This window comes from Mauremys mutica, chromosome 11, assembly GCF_020497125.1.
Source record: "Mauremys mutica isolate MM-2020 ecotype Southern chromosome 11, ASM2049712v1, whole genome shotgun sequence".
Classification (NCBI taxonomy): domain Eukaryota; kingdom Metazoa; phylum Chordata; order Testudines; family Geoemydidae; genus Mauremys; species Mauremys mutica.
In genome coordinates this window covers 42,929,019-42,955,828 of record NC_059082.1, presented here as the reverse complement: position 1 = coordinate 42,955,828, position 26,810 = coordinate 42,929,019, and positions in this window count along the sequence as shown.

Genomic DNA, 26,810 nt, shown 5'->3' with positions numbered 1-26,810 from the left:
CCTTAGTCATCTCTTTTCCAAGCTGAAAAGTCCCAGTTTTATTAATGTCCCCTCATACAACAGCTGTTCCATACCCCTAATCATTTTTGTTGCCTTTTTCTGAACCTTTTCCAAGTCCAATATATCTTTTTTGAGATAGGGTGACCACATCTGCATGCAGTATTCAAGATGGGAGTGTACCATGGATTTATACAGAGGCAATATGATATTTTTTGTCTTATTATCCATCCCTTTCTTACTGATTCCCAAGATTCTGTTTGCTTTTTTGACTGCCGCTGCACACTGAGTGGATGTTTTCAGAGAACTAACCACAATGACTCCAAGATCTCTTTCTTGACTGGTAACAGCTAATTTAGACCCCATCATTTTATATGTATAGTTGGGATTATGTTTTCCAATGTACATTACGGGGAAAGGAGTCGAGGAAAGCTGGCTGTATTTTAAAAAAAACCTTATTGAGGTTGCAGGAACAAACCATCCCGATGTGTAGGAAGAAAAGTAAATATGGCAGGCGACCAGCTTGGCTTAACAGTGAAATCCTTGCTCGTCTTAAACACAAAAAAACAGCTTACAAGAAGTGGAAGATTGGACAAATAACCAGGGAGGAGTATAAAAGTATTGCTCAGGCATGCAGGTGTGAAATTAGGAAGGCCAAATCACACTTGGAGTTGCAGCTAGCCGGAGATGTTAGGAGTAACAAGAAGGGTTTCTTTAGGTATGTTAGCAACAGGAGGAAAGTCAAGGAAAGTGTGGGCCCCTTGCTGAATGAGGGAGGGAACCTAGTGACGGAGGATGTGGAGAAAGCTAGTGTACTCAATGCTTTTTTTGCCTCTGTCTTCACAGACAAGGTCAGCTCCCAGACAGCTGCACTCTGCAGCACGGTATGGGGAGGAGGTGACCAGCTCTCTGTGGAGAAAGAAGTAGTTCGGGACTATTTAGGAAAGCTGGACGAGCACAAGTCCATGGGGCCGGATGCGCTGCATCCGAGGGTGCTAAATGAGTTGGCCGATGAGATTGCAGAGCCATTGGCCATTATCTTTGAAAAATCATGGCGATCGGGGGAGGTCCCGGACGACTGGAAAAAAGCTAATGTAGTGCCCATCTTTAAAAAAGGGAAGAAGGAAGATCCAGGGAACTACAGGCCAGTCAGTCTCACCTCAGTCCCTGGAAAAATCATGGAACAGGTCCTCAAGGAATCAATCCTGAACCACTTAAAGGAGGGGAAAGTGATCAGGAACAGTCAGCATGGATTCACCAAGGGCAAGTCATGCCTGACTAACCTAATTGCCTTCTATGATGAGATAACTGGCTCTGTGGATGAGGGGAAAGCAGTGGATGTGCTATTTCTTGACTTTAGCAAAGCTTTTGATACAGTCTCCCACAGTATTCTTGCCAGCAAGTTAAAGAAGTCTGGGCTGGATGAATGGACGGTAAGGTGGATAGAAAACTGGCTAGATGGTCGGGCTCAACGGGTAGTGATCAATGGTTCCATGTCTAGTTGGCAGCCGGTATCAAGTGGAGTGCCCCAAGGGTCGGTGCTGGGGCCGGTTTTATTCAATATCTTCATTAACGATCTGGAGGATGGTGTGGACTGCACCCTTAGCAAGTTTGCAGATGACACTAAACTGGGAGGAGTGGTTGATACGCTGGAGGGTAGGGCTAGGATACAGAGGGACCTAGACAAATGAGAGGATTGGGCCAAAAGAAATATGATGAGGTTCAACAAGGACAAGTGCAGAGTCCTGCACTTAGGACGGAAGAATCCCATGCACTGTTACAGACTAGGGACCGAATGGCTGGGCAGCAGTTCTGCAGAAAAGGACCTAGGGGTTACAGTGGACGAAAAGCTGAATATGAGTCAACAGTGTGCCCTTGTTGCCAAGAAGGCTAATGGCATTTTGGGTTGTATAAGTAGGGGCATTTCCAGCAGATCGAGGGATGTGATCATTCCCCTCTACTCAGCACTGGTGAGGCCTCATTTGGAGTACTGTGTCCAGTTTTGGGCCCCACACTACAAGAAGGATGTGGATAAATTGGAGAGAGTCCAGCAGAGGGCAACAAAAATGATTAGGGGGCTGGAGCACATGACTTATGAGGAGAGGCTGAGGGAACCGGGATTGTTTAGTCTGCAGAAGAGAAGAATGAGGGGGGATTTGATAGCTGCTTTCAACTACCTGAAAGGGGGTTCCAAAGAGGATGGATCTAGACTGTTCTCAGTGGTAGAAGATGACAGAACAAGGAGTAATGGTCTCAAGTTGCAGAGGGGGAGGTTTAGGTTGGACATTAGGAAAAACTTTTTCACTAGTAGGGTGGTGAAGAACTGGAATGGGTTACCTAGGGAGGTAGTGGAATCTCCTTCCTTAGAGGTTTTTAAGGTCAGGCTTGACAAAGCCCTGGCTGGGATGATTTAGTTGGGTTTGGTCCTGCTTTGAGCAGGGGGTTGGACTAGATGACCTCCTGAGGTCCCTTCCAACCCTGAGATTCTATGATTCTATGATTACTTTGCATTTATTAACATCGAATTTCATCTGCCATTTTGTTGCCCAGTCACCCAGTTTTGACAGATCCTTTCGTAACTCTTCTCAGTCTGCCTGGGACTTAACTATCTTCAGTAGTTTTGTATCATCTGCAAATGTTGCCACCTTGCTGTTTACAACCCCCCTCCTCTCTGCCTCCCCACGCTCCATGAGCTACCTCAGTCACAGCAGGACTGGGGCTTAGAGCCATCCCCCTAGCAGGGTCCTAGGACCAGGTACTGTGTGCTTGCTGACCTGCCTCAGACTAATTTGTGTAGGGATGGAAGGGGGGCTTTGGCTCAAACCTGAGAGCCTGGGCTTAGTGTGCAGTGTAGACTCTCCCAGGTTTCCCAACTCCCATTTCAGCGCCTTACCCACTACATCAATGTATTTGTGTTTCATGTGCCTGGCATCTTCTTGATGCACTGAGTTTTTGTGCCAGTGTTGTCCTCCATCCTGGCCAAAGCCAGGTAAATATGCACTGCTCATGAGCCAACTCCTGCAGCCTGGGGCACAAGAAATCTGTGAGCTGGGTCTGGGCTGGAGTCACACACATTCCCATGTCCCAAGATTTATCTGCAGTATCCAGAATCCATGGACACAGCCCAGGGGTGAGAGCTAAAAGCTGAGTATGTGTATATGGCAGTGTGGCATGTGCATTGGGCGCTTGGAGATGGCAAAGCAGGTCTGAGTCTCCTCCTCCTCCATGGGATGGCTTCTCCCTTGGCTCTGTTGTCTAGCGGGGCTTTGCCCTGATCTCATTGGTGACCTCAGCTGCAGTTAGCTGAGAGGGAGGGCATGCGAGGAAAGTCTCCTTTGAGGGGCCCCAGCCTGGTTTCTCCTTTCTCTTGGACTAGCGAGCCTTGCAACAGCCAGTTAGGGCCTGGCTGGTCCAGATAAAAGGAGCTATCTGGGCTTAGCAGTTCAGTTTCAGGCTGGCTGAGACTACAGGCGGGAAGAAGGGTTCTCCTCTCTGGCCAAAGGAGCCTGACAATCAGAGGTTATGGCTGGCTGAACTTATGTAGCTGGGATTGCTGAGAGAGAAGGACCTGAGTATGCTGGCCCTGAGATAGGCTGGAGATAAAAGGGGCCGGTAGGAAGAGGACCAGAGAAATAGCAGCGACAGACTGGAGTGAGTAGCACGCGGCTGCTGTGTATAGGGTCCCTGCATTGGAACCTGAAGCCGTGGGTGGGCCCAGGTTCCCCCACCAGCCATAAATCCCATGAAGGGGATTGGGCTTATCCAAGAGCTCGAACAAAGGCCACGTCACTGAAGACCCGTCAGGGTCGGCTGGCAGCCTGCTGGGGTAAGACAGGACTGTGGTACTGCACCCAGCTGCTCAGAGGCACTCCAGAGGTGAGTGCCCCTTTACGGAGCCATACCAGGTTGCTGTGGTACGTTCGGAAATGCCTACCAGAGACTGTGGCCGTGAATCACTCCGTGTGCACGGGGCTAATGGTGGAGACATGTGTCACTGACAGGCCCATAACGTTTGACCAGCATGTGGGAGCTTGATTGGCAGGTTGACAGGGGTGTTTCACTCTGGTGGCTGCAGGAATGGGACATATCCATCCCTGAGATATGTGTGGATATCTACTCCTTCCTTAGTCAGATTCTCATGCTCTTGGCTTGTGCGGTGGGGTGGGCATCTACCGGACAGAATGGGAGCGTGTCTACTATTGCCCACATCCTATGACAGCCTCACACTTCCTCTGGCAACTGGCAGGACAGTCACCATATCAGTTGTGTTGCTGCCGGGGCATGGTGTTGTATTCATGCAGCCCTGCTGGGGGTACTCCAGCCATGTTTGATGAGACAAGAACCACCCCAAACCATGGCCCAGGGCTTGGTGGGAACCTGGACAGGACCTTGCCATGGGGGTTAGCACCTGAGAAGCTTTTCTCTTATTTGCAGATTGCCACTGTGTTCTGTGGTGCCAACTTGGGGCAGTGCGGGGTGCTTTGCCCTTGAATGGGCATGGGGGTACATTTACAGAGAAGATGGCCCTTGTAAGGGGCTCTGAGGTGCTTGCATGGGAAGAGGGATGAGTAGACACTCTGGGGTGTTTGGTGTGCACATGCAGGTGTGTGTGATTCTTCTCCTGGAAGATGTTCTAATAATGCCTGCCCCATGGCACATCCCTCCAGAATGGACCTGGGGAGACTGAAGCCCACCCCTGCAGGAACCCAAATTGGGACTTGGGTCTGCTGAGGCAGGCGAGCCGGGGAGATCAGAGTCTGTATGTGCCGGAGCGGCCCCCTCCATCTCTGCTCTCTCTGTTTCACTTCCAAGGCTGTGTCTGGAGACCAGCGATTGCCCCCAGGGGCCTTCTATAGCATATAGCTGGGCTGGGCTTCATCGTCTCCTCCTGCCATCACACTACAGACATCGAGGATGATTCTGCTGCTGGAGAAGTCACATGGATGGTCCTGTTGAGCAGGGGCTGGGTGGAAAGCTTGGGTTGGTCCCCCACCCCCGCTCCTCCCTTCCTTAGAGAATGGCTCCTTTAATAAGCAGTTAATTAGTACTCAAGGGCGAGATGAATCGGTGGGATCAGAGAGTGCTTTAAAGTGCTCCAATGAGAAGGGGGAGGAAAAAAGTCCCCTGCTCATGATGTAATTAAATTTTACACAGCTGTGTGGTTCCACACAAGCTGGGGAAGGCTGACCTGATTCTGGCAGCCCGGCCGGCTGGGGCACTGGCCCTGCTGGGGTGGGGAGCTGTCTGCAGGGAGAGCGAATGGGCCTTGGTCTGCAGAGTCCTGGTTTCCCTGTGCCTTAGGAGTGGGGCAAAAGGGGACAATCTCCTGCCTCTGCGGCGGCCCAGGAGAACTAACACAACACACCCCAATGCTGAGGAGGCCAGGTTCAGTCCCTTGAGAGTGTGGCAAAAAGACTTCTTGTTTTGTCCCTATCCAGGACAGGGAGGCTTGGGGAGTGGGGGGCTCTTGGGGCACCAAGGAGCAGGAGGTCTCCACACACAGAGCCTGACCCTGTCTCCTGTGAAGTCAATGCAAAACTCTCAGGCCCAGACTCTGAGACCCATGGGTGCCCCTTGGCACGCACCCAGGCTGCACGAATTGGGTGCACACTTGGAGCATTCTGCACGCATGGGCAGCTGACAGCACGGGCAGAAACTCGCTGGCACTGTGGGGCACCTTGCTGCATGGGGGCACTCCCAGCACACGGGGGTAGCGGGGCTCTCTGTGCATAGGGCTGGGTGTGACTGTGGTGCAGACTTCCAGTACAGTGGTGGCGGTGGCATCTTGCCTGTGGATGGGGAAGGTGGAGGAGTGATGGGATGGAGATGGAGATGGAGGTGGAGGGGCAAGCAAAGGACAGGAAGAGAACGGGGCTGCAGGTAGAATTAAGGGGGAAGCTGGAGATGTAGCACAGCCTGTGTGGATTGAAATCTCTGGCTTTCGGAGTGGAGATCTGTGAATTCAGCTGAGTTTGGAGCAATCTGTCCTCTCCCCACTCCCGCCCTGACCTTGAGAGCACTATCAGGCCTGGTTTGTGCAGGTCAATAACCTTTGCAATTGATGACAGCTTCAATCAGCCATAGGATTTGTGCTCCTTCTCTTTCTGCCTTTGCCATGGCACTGATGTGAGGAGCCGGGCGCTTATCTCTGGCAGGCAGCTACCTCTGAGCCACATTCAGCCTGATTGATTTACAAGCCCAGGGTTTTTAGCCTCTTGGTCTATCTGTGCTGGGGGGGAGAAGCTGCTCAGCGGTACAGGGTGGAGATATGTTTTGTTAATGTGAAATGTAACTGTGGCCCCCAAACCCCTCCAGTGTTTCAATTGCTTAATATCAGAGCTTCATCTTGAAGGAGGCAGAAGCAGGAGCCCTTTAGCTATCTGGCCCTAGGAACCCAGCATGCTACGTAAAGTGGGTAGCTCATGGAGCGTGGGGAGGCAGAGAGGAGGGGGGTTGTAGGGCAAGCTATGGGCAGGTAAAGGAGAAGGAGCAGCCGGCTACATCGTGGCATAGGAGCTGGGCCAGGCAGGGGGGGCATGTCTGACCATCCTGGAAACTCTACCCCAGCCAGATGGACAGCATAGCAATGGAAAGCCCTGATTGGCTGAGGGAGCCTTGCCCACATGACATCATACCAATGGAAAGTCCTGATTGGTTGAGGAAGTGATGCCCTTCCTGGTAGCCCCACTCTAGAGCACTTGACCTCTAATTAATGCTTTTGCTTGTCCCCTGCTGCAGCCGTGGTCCATACAGGGGTTGTGGGTTGAGGTGTTGGGTGGAAGAGCTGGGAATTGGCTGTGTGTGAACAGCACAGAAGGGACCACCTGAGACACACAGGTCCATCATGCCCCCCTCCGGCAATGTCACTCAGGGACCTGGCCACCTCTCAGACCGTCAGAGCAACCCCTCCACACCATAGGGGGCTGGCTTTGAGCCATCTCAGCAGCTGTAGGGCCTGAGCCAGTCTCACAAGGCTCAGGGTGCTGGGAGCCCTAGCCCAGCTCTGGTATCCGCCCCGGGCTGCTCTCCCACACTCGCTGCGATGGGTGGGAGCCGATGAGGATCTTACTGCTGAGCCATAGCTGGGGACGGGGTGCTCCCTTGCCACGCCAGACTCAGCCTGGCTCTAGGCCCTCACTTTCACTCACGCTCCATGCAGAGCGGTGCCCAGGCCTTTCCCTGCCCCTCCCCTTGGCTGGGTTTCATCAGGGATAAGTTAGAATATGGCAGGAGGAGCCCTTGTTTCTCCCCAGTGAGCTGAGCCAGGGGTGGCCAAGGGAGAAGCTGGGGAGATCCAGCACCCACCCTGTGGGGGCCGGCACCTCCCAGCCAGGGCGATGGCAGAGGGGGCATGGCAGGAGCTGTGATAATGGGTGATTTGACGGCTCCCCCGCCCGCAGGCAGCATCCCATCTGCTCTGGTCTCCTCTGGGAGCGCGAGCAGCTGTGCTCCCCACAGCCCAGCAAGATGTTTGTGGAGTATTCCAGGCGGCTGCAGCTCAGGAAAGCCTAATTGGGCCCCTTGGGCTGCACCAGGGCCCTGCGTGGATTCCAGAGCCCATGTTCTCCTGCCTTCACGTATTCCAAGCCCTCCCTCTCCCCCTCCTCCTCTCTCCACCCCTCTCCCTCACCCACATCTGCTCCATCCCTCCTTCCCTCTATTCCACCTCTCCACCTGCCCTCCTTCTCTATCTCCCACCTGTCCCTCCAGTCACCCTTCCCGTCTCTTCTCCCTTCCCTTCTATCCCTCTCCTGTCCCGCTGTCCCCATCCCCCTCATCTTCTGCTCTCTCCATCCCCTGAGGCCCCACCCCCTCTCCTTATCTCCTTCCTCAGGAGCTCAGCTGGTTCCTTGGGGTGTCAGCTCTGAAATGCTCCCATGTTTTGCTCTGATGCGCCCGCTCTCCAGCCCCCTTTTATCTGATTGAGCAGCAGCCCATTTGTCAGGCTCTGGCTGAACCCTTCCAAGCTGCGCTCTTCTCAGGGACATCCGTTTATTGGACACCAGCTTGTGCCCCCCGCCTTGAATCACAGCCTCCGGAGCTCCTCTTTGGCCTGGGGCTCTCCGGCGGGAAGCAGGTGGGAGAGCCTATGCCATTACGTACCAGGGCTTAGCTAAGATCGCACCTGGAGCTTTGTCCCAAAGTGAGATTGGTGTTGAGTGTAACTGAAACTGCACCAGATGCCTGTGTGTTCTGCAGCCTGCACCTTTACATTGCCCCAGAGCTGCCCTGTGGGCCGTGCTCCTCTCACAGCCTGCAAACATGGTGCCTAAACACTGCCCAGGGAGCTCCACTTTGAGCCCTCATTCCTGAAAATCTTGGCCTAAGTGGCTGGCCCAGGATTACAGGGCCAGTTGGCAGCTGGCCCAAGGAAGAGCCCCCAGGAGTCCAGGCTCTAACCTAGTGCAGATCGTTGGCACAGCTCCCCTAGCGACATGGCAGATTTTGCACCACTTGGACCCTTTAGTCGAGACTGGCTGTCTTAGCTCTGCTCTAGCTCAGCTAGAAGAGATGAGCCAGACGCAGGCATCAAAGAGGGAATTCTGTTGTCTGCGATATGCAGACTGGCTCATGCTGCTCCTTTCTGGCCTTAAAATCTCCTAATATGTGAAGCTCAGCTCTCTATTTACTTACCAATTCTTTCTTACTGTGTCTTCGCAACCTGGGGTGTGGGCGTGTGTGGCAGGAGCCAGGCCAGCCTAGCAGTGCCAGCTCCCTCCCTTTGGAGAGTTGCTAACGACCTGATCTGTCCCATTCCTAGCCCACCAGGGCTCTGTGGCTGGCGGCACTTTCCTTTTTATGCAGTGCTGGTTAGTTGATAAACAAGACGGCTCAAGCGCTGCATGCTTTGCAAGGAAGAGCATTGTGTTGCCTGCAAAGTGCCAGGGGAATTCCAGAAGAATAGCTTGAGCTGTTAAAGTGAAGAGGGAGGCAAAACCATTTGTCTTGCTGCTGCAGCAGCTCTTTACCCTCGTTGTTCCAGAGCGCAGCGTGTCCAGCGGCAGGAATATCTGCTTGAGTTTGGTTTTCCAGACACGTGGGGCTAGACGGCCCGTGACGGAGAACATGAGACTGGCCAGACTGAGGGTATGCATACACTATGAAATTAGGTCGATGTTATAGAAGTCGATTTTTAGAAATCGAATTATACAGTCGATTGCATATGTCCACATTGCGCATTAAGTCGGCGGAGTGCATCCTCGCTACCATGCCTAGCATCGACTTATGGAGTGGTGCACTGTAAGTAGCTATCCCACAGGTCCCGCAGTCTCCACCGCCCATTGGAATTCTGGGTTAAGCTCCCAATGCCTGATAGGACAAAAAACATTGTTGTGAGTGGTTTGGGGTACATTTCGTCAGTTGCCCCTCCCTCCGTGAAAGCAACGTCAGACAATCGTTTTGCGCCAGACACCAGGGCGATTAGAAGAGCATAGCAAGGCGCACTGCGCCTCAGAGAGGCTTTGAAAACCAGTTTCATGACTGGCCAGGCTTCGGTGTGACAATTGTGTGTGTTTCTCCTTGATGCAAACCCACCCCCTTTGTTGATTTTAATTCCCTGTAAGCCAACCACCCTCCCCCCTTCAAAATAAAGTAACTATTGTTTTGAAACCATGCGTTCTTTATTAATTAAAAAAAATGAGATAACGGACAAGGTAGCCCGGGTGGGGTGGGAGAGGAGAGAAGGACAAGGCCACATTGCTTATTGTAGCCATACTAAAAATCAAATTGTTTGAATGACAGCCTTCTGTTGATTGGGCCATCCTCTGCAGTGGAGTGGCTGTGTGCCCGGAGCCTCTCTTCCCCCCCGCGGTCTTGGGCATCTGGATGAGGAGGCTATGGAACATGGGGATGAGGGTAGGCAGTTATACAGTGGATGCAGCGGGGGTCTGTGCTCTTGTTGGCTTTCCTGCAGCTCCAACAGATGCTTCATCATCATGTCCGTTTGCTCCCCCAACAGACGCTTCATCATATCCTTTCCTGGCCTCTGCCACTGAATGCCTCCATGCATTAAGCTGGGCCCTATCAGTGCGAGAGGACTGCATGAGCTCGGAAAACATGTCATCGCAAGTGCGTTTTTTTGGCCTTCTAATCTGCGATAACCTCAGGGACAGAGATGACGGGGGAGCGTAGAAACATTCTATGCTCTACAATTCTGGGGGGACTGCATGGTCACCTGTGCTGCTGAGTTTGCCACACTGACCAAACAGGAAATGAAATTCAAAAGTTCCTGGAGCTTTTCCTGTGTACCTGGCTAGTGCATCGGAGTTCAAAGTGCTGTCCAGTGCGGTCACAATGGAGCACTCTGGGATAGCTCCTGGAGGCCAATACCGTCAATTTGCGTCCTCACTACCTCAAATTTGACCTAGCAAAGTCGATTTTAGCACTATTCCCCTCGTCGGGGAGGAGTACAGAAGTTGATTTTAAGAGCCCTTTAGGTTGACGGAACAGGGTTGGACGCATTCATTTTTAAATCGACCTAATGCGGCTAAATTCGACCTAACCCTATAGTGTAGACCAGGCCTGAGTTAGACCAATGGTCCATCTAGCCCAGTATCCTGTCTTCTGACAAAGGCAAGAGGAAGATCGGCTGTGGATCTTGGAGGAGCTCATCAGTCTGAACATCTCGGTTACAAGACACTCCTCTCTGATGACAGAGCTTCCCCATCAGAACCAGCTCCAAACTGGAGGTGGAGAAGGAAAGGAAGTAATTTCCCAAGCTGCATCTCCTACAGCAGGGACAGAAGAAGAACAGAGTGCTCATGGAGTCCACTAGGGACCATGCCTCGCAGAGCTAAAACCAGGGCAGCATTAGACACAGTGATGGGAACCATAGGAAACCCAAGATAGAGATACATAGCTCAGATTCTCCGCTTTTGGCACCACGCGGACATAAACTCAGGGATCTGGCCTGTAGAATATTTGCCCAGTGTCGGGGTAACCTCCTGGGGAGTAGGAACTCTATTGCAGCTAGTTCACTGCCCTTCTCCGGACCCATGGCTGGAGAAAAAGGGACATCCCTGCAGCTCAATGGTCCCTGGCTTCAAGAATGTCCCTTGGGAATAATGTAGAGCAGTCCCGAGGCTGCTCTGCTTTACACGGGGGACTGGCTGACATTGAGGGGTCCCCATTCTCTGAGGTCTGCATGGACCATGTGAAAGTAGCTCAAAGCCACCTTTGCCCTGCCTGGGCTGTGCTGGGCCATCGCTGAGGCTTTGTAAGAATTAGCTCTTGGTGAGAGCTGTGGCATTTTGCTAGTCTGGCTCAGCCCAGGATGGGGGTAAGGGTTGTGGTGATTCTGGAATCCAGAGTTTGCTGTGAGAGGTGGACTTCTGTCTGGGACAGTTTGTGCTGGTCTCACACCTACAGAGCACAAGACAGCGTTTGGAATGCGGCTTTGCTAGCGAAAGATGGAGTCAGGGCTCAGATAAATTACACCCCGATTCACCCTCTCAGCTGGAGGGCAGGGTCACTCATAACAACCGCCCAGATAACGAAAGGTTATTTCAGCCCCAGACCTGGTTGCGGACCAGGCTGCGGCTGTGCAGTGAGACATCTGAGACCCGCTGCAGGGTCCTCGGGGGCCAGTGTCCAGGGCTTGATCTAGGTCTGGCTTTGATCCAGCCTCCCTTTGCACGCATATTGCGGGTGCAAATAACTGTGGGTGCAATGTTGCACCCACAATTATTTGTGCATGTAATTTACGTCACTTAGATAACAAAGCTTCATGTGATTAGGCATCTTTGGGCCAAGGTCTGCTCTCGATTTCAATGGAGCTCCTCTGGCTATAGCTGTACACTTTGCCTGGGCATAACTGTGACACCAGCCGCTAAAATCAGCAAGGCACATTTCTAGCATGACCTCTGACCCCAGAAATACAGGCACTCGTGGCTCAGATGACAGTTCCTAAGATAAGCATTTAATTAACTACCAGTATTAGGCCTGTGAAAGATCCATTTGAGGTAGAGTCATGTATTTAATTAAAGCTTCTTTAAAGGCTGCATTCCCTTTTGAGGTACCTGTGCTGAAATTTCCTGGATTTCATTAAGAGTTGGAGGATTTTTCTCTCTTTTAAATTTAAATGTCGGGTTCAGTTAGGAGCTGGCTGTACTGACAGATCATTTATTTCACTTCCAGACCCAGACTGGTTACTGGGTGTATGTCAAAAGGGCTTTGTCATTAGTTTTATTTGTATTGCGGTAGCATCTAGGAAATGCTGTAGCACTTCAGCTTAGGCACTGGCGGGATGGCTTCTTCTCCCACCTGCATAGGTAATCCACCTCCCCGAGAAGGGACCAAAGAACTCCTGACACTGTCTACACTGGAGGTTACATTGACAGAGCTATATCTCTCGGGGAGCAGATTTCCCCTGAGACATGCAGCTATGACCGTGTAAATTCCCAGTGAAGCGAGTTCCTGCCCCGAAGAAATTACAGGGTCTGTCTTCACTGCAGAGTGAACTGGAGTTCTCTACACCCCACTTACTCCTCTTGAGTGAAAGCAGCCACGCTGCAAAATATCCCTTGAATGCAAGGTGCTCACTTGTGCCTGGCTTTAAGATTTCAGGGGGCATATCCCAGGGTTCCTTGCACTAGAGTGAGCTGAGCTGCTCTATGAATTCTTTCCTGGTTAATTGAATTGTGGAAGAACGTGTCTGTCCAATAGCATATTGGGGGAAGGCATTGGAGGGCTGACAGCATTTGTGTGCAGCTAGCCTGTGTTTCCATTGCAGCGTGGTTGGGTTAGCAGCTGACAATTGGTACTAACACAAACTTTAGCCTATATGCCCTGGCAGGCCAGCCAGCTTGAGATAAAAGCAGCATTGGGCTTGAGTTGAAGGTTTTATGTGCAGAGTTATGGGCAATACTCCAGTTATAACTCAAGTTAACTTTGCAGTGAAGATAAACCCGCAATCCAAGTAGCTGAGACAGACACATAACTGGGCAAGCAGCATGAACAGTGTGAGGGTCTACAAATGTTGTGTTAGCAACACCATTCTTTGGTTTGATTCCTTTAAAAAATATTGATGTTGGGGGGTTAGCTACAATGAAAGAGCAAGAGTCCTGGTTGACAGGAAGATTCCACTTCTGAATGGGTGACAAATGAGTCATCACAGATGTCCTCAGAGTGTTACAGACACGGGCAGTGCATAGTGGAAGATGGTTCGAAGCATGTCAGCAGCAAGAGCTGCAAGTGATTATAAAGCATGATTATAAGTCACCTATTGACCCATTGCACTCCATAGCAATATATAACCATTGACTAACACATCTGTCCAGCATTTATTCACCCTTTATAAACTGCTTATCAATAAAGTGTGCCCTGTGATAAAGAGGGAGTGACACTGGAAGGAGGGGCAGCATGGAGGTCAGGGCGGGGGAGTGAGACTGGAGAGCCCATGAAGGAGCAGGTAAGGAGCAATGAGCTGAAGCAAACAGCGGGGGGTGAGGAATATGTCAGACACTGGTGTCATCATCCGCACCCTGAGGTTCCAGCTGCAGTTGTTTGTCTCTGCTCCAGCCAGGCCAGCTGTGGCTGGAGAGGGGGGTGCAAAGGGGTCTTAACTGGAGTTGGTCAAAAATGGTCATTGATTTTCATGGGAAAGTTTGACTTTTTCCCCCAAAATGTGTTTGATTTTTTGATGGAACCCCCAAAACTGGCCTTTTGCGGTTGGTCCACCCCCAGCCATTCTCGCCTTTGAGTTCCCTATTTCTCCAGCAGCAAAAGGGAAAGTTTTAAATACGAAAAAGGGGAATAACTTTCAGCTTTGGGTTTTTCGTTGGCTGCAATGGACTTTCCCACAGAAATGGCTGTTTAGAAAGACAGGCCTTTGTCACTGCCAAAGATTTCTGAGCCCAATATTTCGACCAGTTCTTGTGTGCACGCATGCATCTGAGTGTGTGTGTGTGTGTGTCAGGGTTACCTCTGGGGTTAGGGGATGCCAGGGGGCTGAGGCAATCTCAGCTGAGTCTCACTGCCTCCTTGCCCTGTGTTGGTGCAACATGGAGCACAGTGGTCCATGACTGGCACTCCAACGTGCTATCACAATTCAAATCATCATCAGAATAATGCCTGTCCCAGCTGCTGGTCTAGGCTGCTACCAGCTGAGTTGCACAGCAGCTGGGACAGGTATTACCATGTTGGATTTCTTGAAGTCTTTGTGGTATTGACTGGCACCAGGCTGGGGTGGGCTCCCGCTCCTCCTCCCAGGGTGAGCAGGGTGGGTCCCTCGCACGCTTCCTCCCAGGGTGGGTCCCTCCTACTCAGTATTCTCATGGTTCTCAGTATATGGTAGGCTCTCACTTCAGTGGCTGGGCCAGGCTCACAGCTTCACAATTGCTTTCCCGGAGCCATTTGCATTGCCAGCATCTCTCAGCATTTTCCGAATGTCACATCTTGTTTGTTCTCTGCTCCAGTGTGGTTTCCTCCTCCCAGAGGAAGGGTACTTACAGCAGGTAGTACTGTGACTAAGGGGTAATGGTTGGGATTGGCTGGAGTCTCGGTGAGCGGCTTGGAGAGCATCTTTGGCAGTGAGTTGCTGTGGAGTTACACTCAGGAGTGTAGGAGCCACTCACTTTCCTGGAGTTCACCTCCCTTTTCGGTTTGTTTCTCGCTCACCTCCTCTGGGTACATTCCCCTCCCAGAAGCCCTTTTGGTGCTGCACAGCTGTTACTCAGAGCTAAGTTTTTGACCCTCTCCCTCTGTTTCCCTCCATTGTCTCACTGAGAGGCACAGGGTAGCACATGGCCGTGTACGCACCATTACTACTGGGCCACAGTATTGTCCTGACACCACAATAGCATGACAAGAGGGTATCACAACAGCATGAAATAGATTCTTCCAAGGGGTGGATGCTCTTGTATTTAAAGCCTAAGGCTAAGGACTGGGACTCAGAAGATTGGGGCTTGATTCCCTGCTCCGCCAAAGACTTGCTGGGTGACCTTGGGCAACTCTTAACTGCTCTGTGCTCCAGTTTCCCCATCTGTAAAATGGGGATAATATTTCTGTCTTGTCTATTTAGCCCTTGTCTGCCTGGGACGGTTGCACGACTATAATCTATGGTGTGAACTGAAGCTGATCTAGTTCAATGGGCCAAACCCCTGTGCCCCTGTGTGGAGAATCTGATTTTGGTATAAGAGCAGCTTCTATCGATTTGGTTGTCTTTGGTGGGGAATAGATTAAGTTAAACCAAAAGCCGTGGACTAGTTTATAGCCCCATTTGTATCACAACGGAGCTACTTTTCCATGTAGACATTTTCAAAAGCACCTGAGCCCCATTTTCAAAGTGCCTGATAAAGACCTAGGCTCAGATGTTCAAAAGAATTGGGCACCTGCTTTCCATTGGGGATCTGGCCCTATGTCTCAGTGAATGTCAATGGGACCTGGCTGGAGGGGCCTGAAGTAGGGAAACACTAGGGGACAGGGTGGGAGGGAATCACCAGCAGGAAGGATCCCCTCTCAGGAAATAAATGAATCAGTGATAAGTCTGCGCCTGCCTGTGAAGAGTTAAGCAGCCCAGGCAATATGGAGCCAAGACATAAAATGCAACTAAACAAATAGAGAAAACCTTTTGCTTTCAAGCCATTTCCATTTATTTAAACCCTGCCATGTTCCCCGGTTCCTTTCTTTAACGAGTTGTCTTTGTAAATTTCCCCAGAGCTCTGGGGCTCAGCTCTTGTTTGTTCTGGCAGGGAGCGGGGAGAGGAATTTTTCACGACCCACAGATTCAATTACGCTGGAGTAATCCTGCTCAGGGTGTCGACTGCATCACAATGAATTTGGGTGTAATTTGAAATCTCTGGACCAAATAAGGATGAAGAAAAGGGGAGGTGAGGGGAGCATTTAAAAAAAAGAGAAAAGACACAAACTCCTCACGTTCCCTTCCCGCTAACAGCCCGTTTTCGTGGCGCACTTCCTGGCCAGCGCAAAGGAGAGCAGGAAAACAGAGATCAACCCCGGGGAGGTGGCTACAGCAGTGCAGCTCTGGGCATTGCTGACCTGGTGTTGGGCTGCACTCCCTGCAGGATGAGGGCCAAGCAGAGCTTCTCGGTCATCCCCTGCTTCCCCAGTGCTCACAAGGGGCTGGTGGGGGAGTGGGGTGTTCTCCTGGCCCAGGGTTCAGATTGGCAATCTCTCACTCTCAGACCTTGACTATGTGGATAACGTTGTTCTTCTAGTACAGAGCCCAGACAGGTTTTGAGAGGCACTCCAGCAAATGGAGGAAGAGTTGGCTATGGTCGGCCTCTATGTTTTGTGGTCAAAAACAAAGCTGCAAAATCTAGGACTGGCTCCACCCATGAGCCCATACTGTTGAAGCAGTCTCCAGCTTTTGCTGTTTGGGTTCTGTACTCACCAGCTCCTCCAACTCTCACATGGAGGTTCTCCACTGGATTGGCATCACAGTGTCTGCCGTGGGTCGTTTACAATGAATGTGGACTCAACATCATCTTGGCACAACAACCAAAATCAGGCTTTATTTGAGCTAAATCCTCCCTGTACTGCTGTACGGTTACGAAACATGGACACTATGCCACTTAGACCAGGAAAAGCTTTCCACACAAAAACCCAATGTTGTACATGGGGCATAAAGTGGAACGACTTTATTTGTAATGCAGATGTTTACAGTCGCTCCAGTCTACAGACTCCTGGGACCATTGTCCGCAGATGTTGTCTTACGCTTTTCGGACATGTTGTGAGAATGCCACAAGACGTTCCAGCGAACATCATTCTCTGGGTGGCTTGTAACATCTGGGATAAAATTCCACAAACTGAGGAGTGGAGGCGGCCTAGAGGCAGACCCCCCTATTACATGGGTGCATCACATCTGTTCCAAAGTTGGACTCTCGGGTCATCAAGCACTTGCAGCCACACAGGAACAGACCAAATGGTGAATGATCACTACAGCCAACTATTTTCTTCAATGCTTAGCCAGAGAAGAAGGGTTCAGAGCTTTTTGGTGAATTCTTGCCCGCTCTGAATATGGACCCTTCAATCTGCTGGACCGGTGCATGGGGAACTCTCCTCAGACATTTCCAGTCTGGAGGGGCCTAGGTATCCCGGGCACACTGCCCTGTGCAGCCAGGCCTAGTCCCATCTTCTCAACTTCTCCTCCCCTCTCAGGGCCGGCCCACAACATTTTGGCATCTGAGGCGGGGAGCTCAAATGATGCCCCCATCCCCCTCACTTGGGCCAAAACTTTGGAAGGTCTCAATTCTACCTTCTTCCTGTTCTACTCCTCTCAAGGTATTGTTCTGCTACCTACCCCAATAAAGAAGAACTAACAACTTAAAATGCCTTGTTCCAAAATTTTAAGTAACACTTGACTTTCAAACACCTGAATAGCAAATGTAACTTTTCTTGTCTGCATAGTAAACGCTGGCATTTTTATCTGTTTGAATAATCAAAATGGTGCTTTCCGTGCCTTCTTGGTTGCAAAGATTTGAACTGCTTCCTGAAGGTCCACAGGCTGGGCCAGCTCATGCTCTATTGAGATGGTTGCAAGGCCGACCAGCCTCTCCTGTGTCATTGTGGAGCATAGATGTGTTTTTATTAACTTTTATTAAGTGTTCCTTGAGCTGCATGAAACGTTCTTCAACTGACCGTATTGCACAATCTAGCACCTGGTTAAAGAATTCAACTTCGATTGTTGTTTGGGGTCTCTTATGGGATTATCCTGTGCCTCTTAATCAAAATGTCTTATTCTTTGGGTGGGAAAATAGCTTCAGTGTGAAGTTCCTCTGCCAGCTTCTGTGCATTCTTCAGAACATTTTGAAATCCTTCATCTAACCGGTAAGACTGTAGGTATGACTTTGCTTTGTCCAGTTGTTCCACTGCTCCAGATAGATCAAGGTCAACACCTTGGAGTCTCTTGCTTACAACATTTATTTCAAACAGTATGTCATGCCACAACACTAAGCCACACAGAAATTTAAAGTTATGTATGTTTCTGGTGATTCCATTTCTCTCTGCCACTCTTCACCCACAAACAGTTCCTGTCATAACATTATCCTCCATAATGGCAACTATGGCATCATCTATCTTTCCAATTTGGTGTTTGATAGGCTTTATCTCCTCCACTCGACTTTCCCATCGTGTGGCACTCAGTGGGTTCAGTGTCAGAGAGGATGTTCTTAGATGTTGCTTCAAAATTTGCCATCGATGAGTTGATGCAGAGAAAAATACATAGATACTTTGAATTACATTAAAAAATTCAGCAGCCTCACTAGAAGCTGATGCTGCATCAATGCCCACCAAGTTCAATGAAGGAGAACTGCATGGGACAAAAAAAACTCGAGGGTTTAACTCTCGGATCTGTGTCTGTACTCCTCTGTTCTTTCCTCTCATATTGGCACCATTATCGTGGCCCTGACCTCTCATGTTAGCTATCGCAGTTCCCGTATCTTCCAGCTTTTTTGTCATACCAGCTCCTGTAGTATCATCAATGTCAATAAATTCTAGAAAATGCTCTCTGACAGTTACCATTGCAGGGACATTTTCACTAGGTTCTGTTGTTGTTACAAAACGCACCATTAAAGTCATTTGTTTCATATGGCTGATGTCAGGTGTGCAGTCCAGAATAACAGAGTAATAGCTTGCTGACTTCAGATCTGCCACAATCTTCTGTTTGACTCTTGTTGCCAGTAACTGTATGATCTCATTTTGAATTGTTTTTACAAGATAGTGGTGTGTGTACATTTCTTGGGTGGTGACTCTTCTTAGATGCTCCTGGAGTATGGCATCAAAGTCAGCCATCAGCTTCACAGTTTTAAGGAAGGTTCCATTGTTTGACACATACAGCTGATCTGAAGTGCCACGCAGTGCTAGGTTTTGGGTAGCAAGCATTCGCACAATGGCAATGAGCCTTTTCAGAACATTTTACCAGTAAAGAGACTCTGATGCAATCTTCTCTTGATGCTGATCATCTATGGTGGCCTTTAACCTTAGTCTCATCTCAAGCTCTTTCCTCCTATGGAATGCTCTCTGGTGATTTGCTGCCTTCTCATGGCATGCCAGATTTCTAGTCAGATTTTTCCAGTCCTTTGTTCCTGTAGAACCTTATGTGGCTGGAACATTAGACTGGAAGAGTTTGCAACAAAAACAGTATGCAGCATTCTGGGTTTTCAGTACATAAGCCATGGCCTCTCCACTTTGTCACCATTGGGGATTTCACGCCAGTAATGTGTTGGATGGAAACGTCTATTTTCATTGTCTTTGGGGAACATGAAGTTTTTCATTTGCTGTGGCCTATGCAGTACAAGGAAGTTCCCCAGGCTACTGCTCAAGTGGGTGCACAGTCCTAGATCATCTAGACTTAAGGAACTAAACTCAGCAGCAGCTGTTTCTTGCGCCTCCACCACACTCTTCTCTGATCTACACTTTTCTTACATCCATTTGAGATGGCGATATGGATGCTGCAGTAGCTACCAGGTCACCTGCACTCTGACTAACTAGAAGATCAGGCATCTCCTCACCACTTACATCCTCCCTGGGGCCGGAAGGCTCATCATGAACATTTGTGTCTTATGTATCTCAGGAGAGCGCCTTCCTGCTTAGATAGAGAAGCTTCCTTTCTTTTTCTGAATGCTGCCCCAGAGGGGTGTTTTCTTCTTTCACTCATGACTGCTGTTCTGTGCCAGCTATAGTGGCTCTCAACACTCAATTGAAGAGGACAAATAAGCAGGCTGGTAGCAGGGCCTGAGTGAGGGAAAATATCAGCATCTTAAGGGCCTAACTGGCTCCTACTACTTCAGTTGACTGCCTGTTCTCCTCAAGTGGGTTCAGGGAAGCAGCAGGAAACAGGAAGCTCCCTGAGAAGCTGGTGTTAATTAGTCCAGGCTCCTGGGGGTGCTAGAGAGGTACATAAGAGGCTCCTCCTCCTCTCTCTCCTTGCAGCTCCTGCTGCTTTCTGTTATTCCCTCTCACCTTTTCTCCTGCCTGCCTGTTATGTCTCTTGTGCCCTCCTTCCTCCAGCACAGCACTCCACCATCTCTGTGCATCTAGAGTAGAGAGAATACATATGCACCAGCAGCAGACACAATTTTCTACACTCTGGGTCCTAGTGGTGTCCCCCCAGCCCCAGTCTGGCACCTGAGGCAGCCGCCTCAGTTCACCTCATGGTGAGGCCAGCCCTATCTCTCACCCATGTCCCCATCCAGCTGCATAGGCTTTGGCGGGAGGCTCTCTGCCAGGCTGACCCCACCAAGCAGCACCCTGTCATGCTCAGAATGGAGCCAGGGGCTACAATAGAGTCCAAGGCCTCCATGCTTCCCCTGCATGGGGCCCTGGTCAGCAGATCATGTAGTGGGGGATCCACCAGCTACTTCCCAACTCTCCCCATGCAGGGGGAAGGAGAGAGCTGCTGCTAGGCACTCCAGGGATGAGACCACAACTGGGACACCCCGCGGAGCAGAATAGAGCGTGGCAAGCACCCCACTGCTCTTACGGAGAAAGTTGTGTCACCATCCTCAGCTGCCTGGGGAGCCCACTGGAGACACCCCCTGGGATGGGAAGCTAGGAGAGTGGCTGATCTGTGAATGGGACGCGGGCCATGCAATGACAGAAGCATTGCAGGGGTGGGGGGAGGGCGGTATTAGGATTGGATACAAAGTCCAGTGAAGCAACGACTTCCAGTGATAGCAATGGGCTTTGGGTCAGGATTTCTTTCTGTTCCCTTCCCTAGTTCCAATACAGTCAAACCCCAGCCCGAGAGCCAGATCCTCCCTTCCTGGGGCTTGCCCTCACATCTGTTGCCTGATTTCAGGAGATGAATATTATTATTTAGGCGATATGAGTTATAGCTGCACCAATTGATCTGATCAGAAAATAATAGAGTTCTTGTCCCAGAATCTGACTACACAGAGTTTGCAAGGACCCTTGGGATGTATGACAAGGATACTCACACTGAGAACAAAACGCATCTTAAAGACTTTCATTGAGATAAAAGTAATCAAATGGGAAATAATCACACAGAATTACAGAGGCAATAACATTGTTCTCATGGTACCTGTGGCATTCTATACTATAACAGTTTCTTTCAGCGGGCTGCCCCTCTTACAGAGCCTGAGCACTATGTGCCCTCCTTCCATGTCCAGACTGAATTTCCTCACCCACAAAATATCCCGGTATACTTACTCTATAGGCTGGCATGTTCATGTGTATTAATGACGTAACCTATTAATGACCATTAGCTCATTCTCACCTCTGTTATTTCTGGCCTAACTGGTTCTTTCCATGTTCTTTGTGATGTACCTGTTAGGTTTAAAGAGGATATGAACTTAGGTAGCCCTCTACTTATACCAACTTGCTTTAGCATCCTCACTTATCTATGTTAAAGGTCCCAAACATATATATACTTTATGCTTTAGCTCATCACCACATATCTAGGCTAACGGGCTTGAATATTTGTGCGCTAACTTGCCTTAGCTCAACATAGCCTGTAGGTTCCTTGCGTTACAGCCAAAATACTCCAATACAAATGTATAAACCTATTATAATAAAACAATAATCAAACCCATAAGAAAAGGTATATAAGCAAGAGGGGGCTAGATCTATAGGCTACATGTCTCTGCTTGGAAAATCTCTGCAGAAGAGACTTGCTGTGCCTGGATCCTCTGTGGCATGTTCCCCCGCTCCAGGCTGCCTTGGTGCAGAGGGCAGCTGGGAGCAGATGCCCACTGTCTCCTGCTCCTCCTCTCTGCCCCAAGCCCCTTGTCAGCTGGGGAGTGAGCTGCTGGGAAGCTGGTGCCCATGGGCGAATGTGACGCAGTCAGACAGGCTCAGGCTCCTCGGCCCCAGCTCCTGGACAGGCCAGGGCAGAGCAGGATTCTACCTCTGTGCAGTGACCCAGGGACATGCCTGGGTGGGAGCTGGGGGGTGACTGCAAGCTGGCCAAGCATCCCCAAGGCCCAGTGTATTGATCATCCCAATACTATCAGCACCAAGCTCCTGCCCATTACAGGCTGGGACCCAGGGATTACCTGTCAGCTGGGGCCCGGGGTGAGCCATCACTCTCCTGGGAACTAGGAGGCAGCAAGCACAGGACTCCCTGGTCCTTCTCAGGCCAGGGACTGCTCCTGCTTGGACCCCATGGGAGGCCCTCTGGCAGAGAGATCCCAGCTGTGGGGCCCTTCCCAGCAAACAGCAGGGAAAATCTGCAGCTTGGATTGCAGAGGTTGATGATTAACTGAGAGGTGAGTTCAGCGCTACAATCATGTGGGTGAGGGTGCTAGCTTCCTACACCCTGCCAGTGCCCCCCAGTCCTGCCAGTGCCCCTCAGTGTGTCTGATCTGTGATCAGCTCCTGGGAACAGGGTCTGGACTGCATCTGACCTGTGATCAGCTGCTGCACAAGGGGTTGCCAACCCTCCAGGATTGCGATGAAACCTCCAGGAATACGTCCAACCAAAATTGGCAACTCTACCTGCTGACTAGGTCTGGACTGCGTCTGACCTGTGATCAGCTTCTGGGGAGGGGTCTGGACTGCGTCTGACCTGTGATCAGTTGCAGGGGACAAGGTCTGGGCTGTGTCTGACCTGTGATCAGCTGCTGGGGATGGGGTCTGGGCTGCATCAGATTTTAACCTATGATTAGCTCCTGGGGACAAGGTCTGGACTGCGTCTAAGCTGGGGACATGGTTTGGACTGTATGTAAGGTGTAGTCAGCTCCCCCCTCCCCGCTGCTAAATGAATAATAGCAGGGACTCAGTGAGGGACTTTCCAGAACCCACCCCTGGGGGAGCCAGAGCAGCATCAGGTGTTAGCCAGCTGTGTCAGCACTAACAGGCAGGTGTCCCTGCTCAGGCAGTGCCCTACTCTGGCATGACAAGCGGGGGTATGTACCCCTTTTCCTGCCCCCCCACCCACCTGACTGCCCTCATTGGGGGTCTGGCCCCACCATCCCCAGGACAGAAAGAGGTCTGGGTTCCAATCCACCCACTGTTACGTGGCATGCTGGGAGTGGGGAGCCCAACAGGTTCCCATGTCACAATGATCCCTGATGGACAGGGCTGAGCGGAGACCTGATGGAGTCTGAATGCCCTTTAAACCCCAGAGCTGGTCCCTCGCTGGGGCTGGTGAGGGGGCAGCAGGCCCAGTTGCTGCACTGGCTCTGTGGGGTGATCCGTTGCCTGTCACCTAGCCACAGCACTGGCATTGTTCAGAGGGGACCCCAGAGCCTTCCCAAGGGGGGGGAGTGGCCTGTCCCTTTAAGAGGGCACCGTGCCAGCTCCTGAGGCCGAGGCGGTGCAGGGCTCCATCTGCTGCACTTTACTTGTTGATTGTGAAGACGCAGTAAAGCAAATGGTCCTTTGTCTTGAGCGCTTGGCACAGGCTGCACTTGGCACGGCCATCCGGCGTGGGCCCACTGACTGTAATTAAGTGGGATAAATATGTTCTCTTGGCTGGCATTTGCCTGCAGCTCAGCTCTGCTGCTTGCTAAGGTATTCGTGTTGAGAGGGAGCCAGCGGGCGCTGCCCAGCCACAGGAGACACCGGGCAAATGAGGCTTGAGTTGGCATGGGTGTGGGGTCCCGGGTCTGGGGGAATGGGTGCAGGGGTGGGGGATTGGCACAGTGGGTTGGGTGTGGGGATGCAGGTCTGGGCTTCAAATCAGGGGATTGGTGCAGAGGTGGGTGGGCAGAGGTGCAGGTCTGGGGGACTGGCGTGGGTGTGAGCATGGGCTGGGGGCAGTGCAGGGGTGGAGAACTGGCATAGGCATGAAGGGGCACAGAACTGTGCTCCAGGGGATTGGTGCAGTGCTGAGTGGGCAGGGGTGCAGGGCTGGGGTATTGGTGTGGGAGTGGGCAGATGGGAGTGTGCGGGTGAAGGATTGGCAGGGGGTACAGGACTGGGCTCCAAGGGATTGGCTCAGGGATGGGTAGGAAGGGGTTCAGACCTGGGGGATTGGTGTGGACGTGGGAGAGTAGGGGGGCATGAGTTTGGGGGATTGGCATGGGGCATGCAGGGCTGAGCTCCGGGGGATTGGCATGGGGTTGGGCAGGGGGGCATGGCTCTATGGGATGGGTGCAGAGATGGATGGGTGGGTGGGGGCACAGATTTGAGGGATTGGGCAGGTAAGGGCATGGGTCTAGGGGTTTGATGCAGGGATGGACAGGCAGGGGCACAGTCCAGGGAATTGGTGTGGGCATGGGTCTGGGGGTTTGGTGTGGGTGTGAGCAGCCAGAGGAACAGGTCCGAGGGATTGGTGTGGATGTGGTTGTGGGCAGTCAGGGGCACAGGTTTGGTTTGGGAGTGGGCAGCCAGGGGCACAGGTCTGGGGGATTGGTGTGGGTGTGGGCAGGCAGTGGGCATGGGTCTGAGGGGTGGGGGTGGGCAAGCAGTGGGCGCAGGTCTAGGGAACTGGCTTTAGGGTCGGTGGGCCCCAGTTCTGTGGCATGAAGCAGGTGGTCTGAGCAGTTGCTGACCCCCACCATGGGCCATGCTTCTGTTGCTATCAACCCCCACAAAGAACCCTTGGTGACACTGGGCCCCACCCAGGAGGGAGACCTGCTCTGTCCACATGGGTTTGTGTGGTGCCCACCCTAAACCAGCCCCATCCCTCCCCTCATCCACATGCCAGGCTGCTCACCAGCCCTGCTCTGGCCCCTGGCATGTGGATGAGGCCCCTGTTCCAATCCTGTGGCTGTGGGAGCCTCGTGCATCCTCAGTCGTCTGCCACCAACCCAGCACCATGCCCAGTGCACTGCCACCACCTCCAGGAGCCCAGTTCCTGATGCCTGAGCCCTCCTGCCCTGGCAGTGCTGCAGCCACAGAACCCTGTCCCCTTCCCAGGCCCCGCCATAGGGCTCCCTCTCCTGCCTAAGAACCACACTTTCCCATGCACCTTCCCATCAGCTCAGCTCAGCTGGGGAGCAACCTGGGCCCCCAGGCACTGGGCCCCCAGGCTGGGATGACTCCCCTGCGCCCAGAGCTAGGCCAGGCCCTCCACCTGCAGTGCCCTGGGTGCTCAGCCCCAGGAGTCTCAGCTGAGCTGGGTGGCTCTGTTCCCCAGCGCGTTCTCAGCTTAGCCACGCAGAGCGGCCCACGCAGCCTGACTGCTCGGCGCTGGCACCTGGGTAGATGGAGAGCGGTTCGTGGGCATGTGGAGTGCGCTGCGGCTCTCTCGCACAGACCATCTGCTGCCTCTTCCTGCCAGCGACGGCTGTGGAGGGTTGGGGAGAAGGCTGCACAGCACCAGCTCCGCTGCAGAGAAGCCAGGCCCTGTTTGTGCCAGCTCCATGCTCGCCGGCAAGCTCAGAGCAGACTGCAGGGGCCTGCACCAGAGCCAGGGTTCTCACCATGGCAAAGAAGGATGATGCCACATTCCCACTCCCATGTATAGGGCATGGGCCGCAGGATGGGGCTCCCCACTCCCCAAATGCAGCAGCTCTTTAGCCAAGCAGATGGCTGACCGGAGAGCTCCCCAGAGGGTGTGGCACCAGCCAGGCAGACCCGGAGTGTTCAGGCACGTAATTCGGTGTCTTTGGGGACAACTGGCACAGATCCCAGACTCCAGCCCCCATTTCCCTAGGGCCACCTCACACAAGGGCCATGGCCCCGGCATTCGGAGAATTAGGGGCACGTGATATGGGGAACCTTGGCACGTGGGCAGGAACGGGGACTTCACCCCACATCTTCACAGCATTCCCACTCAACCTTAGCCATGCTTTGCAGGGGACAAAGGGTAAGGAACCTGCATAACAGCCACGCACAGACAACGTCGACGGCAGGCTCCTGGCCCGTACTGAGCAAGCTACAGGGGAATCCCATCCACAGCAGTGCTAGGAAGGTTATATCCCTGTAGGCTGCAGCCACTAGAGGGCGACACGTGTGTGTGCATACAGAATGCTCGTGTTCTCCAGCAGAGGGCAGTGGCACGCGCATGCACTCAGGTGAGCTAGGCTGCTGGGAGCCAGGATCTGCACACCCCCAGGCAGCAGCATCCGTCTCACAACGTGGGTGACATGCAGCTGTGTCGGGGTTTATGGACCCCCCACGTACGAGGAAGGTGCCAGAGAGGTGCTGGGGGCAGGGCTAGCCCCACCACCTTCGGTCCTGTCAATCATGTGTGGTAAGGAGGAGGAATTTAAAAGGGAGGAAAGTGCAGGCCGCTGGGTGGGGGAGGCTCAGGATTCAGTGTGATAGCACTGAGCAGCAGGCTGTGGGAAGACTGATGAAGCCAGGGCCTCCCAGCCAGGAGACCTTCTCCTGGACCCTACAGCGAGGGCAGTGAACTCCAAGGGTGAGCCAGATAGACTAAGCTGCACAGCCAGGGAGATTGCTCAAAGCCCACTCTGTGGGCGCTGTGTTTCTGGCAGCACTGTGGACTCCCCCCGCCCCTGATTCTGGAGGAGCCCTGGGAAGGGGGGCACACTCAAATGTGTTGGGGTTTGTGACTTTCCTTTCGATCCCCCATCCGGAGAGGCTTAAGAAGGCCACAAAAGGGCAGACCCACCTTGCAAGTAGTAGGGAATTGGTCCCTGTGCTAGAGCCACCCAGAGCAAATAACTGGGCGCAGTCACCTCCCACCTGCTGGGGGAAGAACCGCAGGGGCCTTTCTTACGCTGACATTGTCACATGCTGCTAGACGCGAGTGACCGTACTACCGCCATGCAGAAGCCCAATCCACCTTCCCCTTCAGAGCGCTGATCCTTGTGCCCAGGTCTGTCCTCTTCCAGCTTGCTGGCTGCCAGCAGCCCAGCCTGGGTAGTGCTCACCAAATGGTCTGCTTTCCAGGGCAGAGAGCTGTGATGTCCCAGCACCACCACATGAGGGCACAAGGGGGTAGCCAGACCCTAGTAGCTGACCAGGCGTGTGTGCGT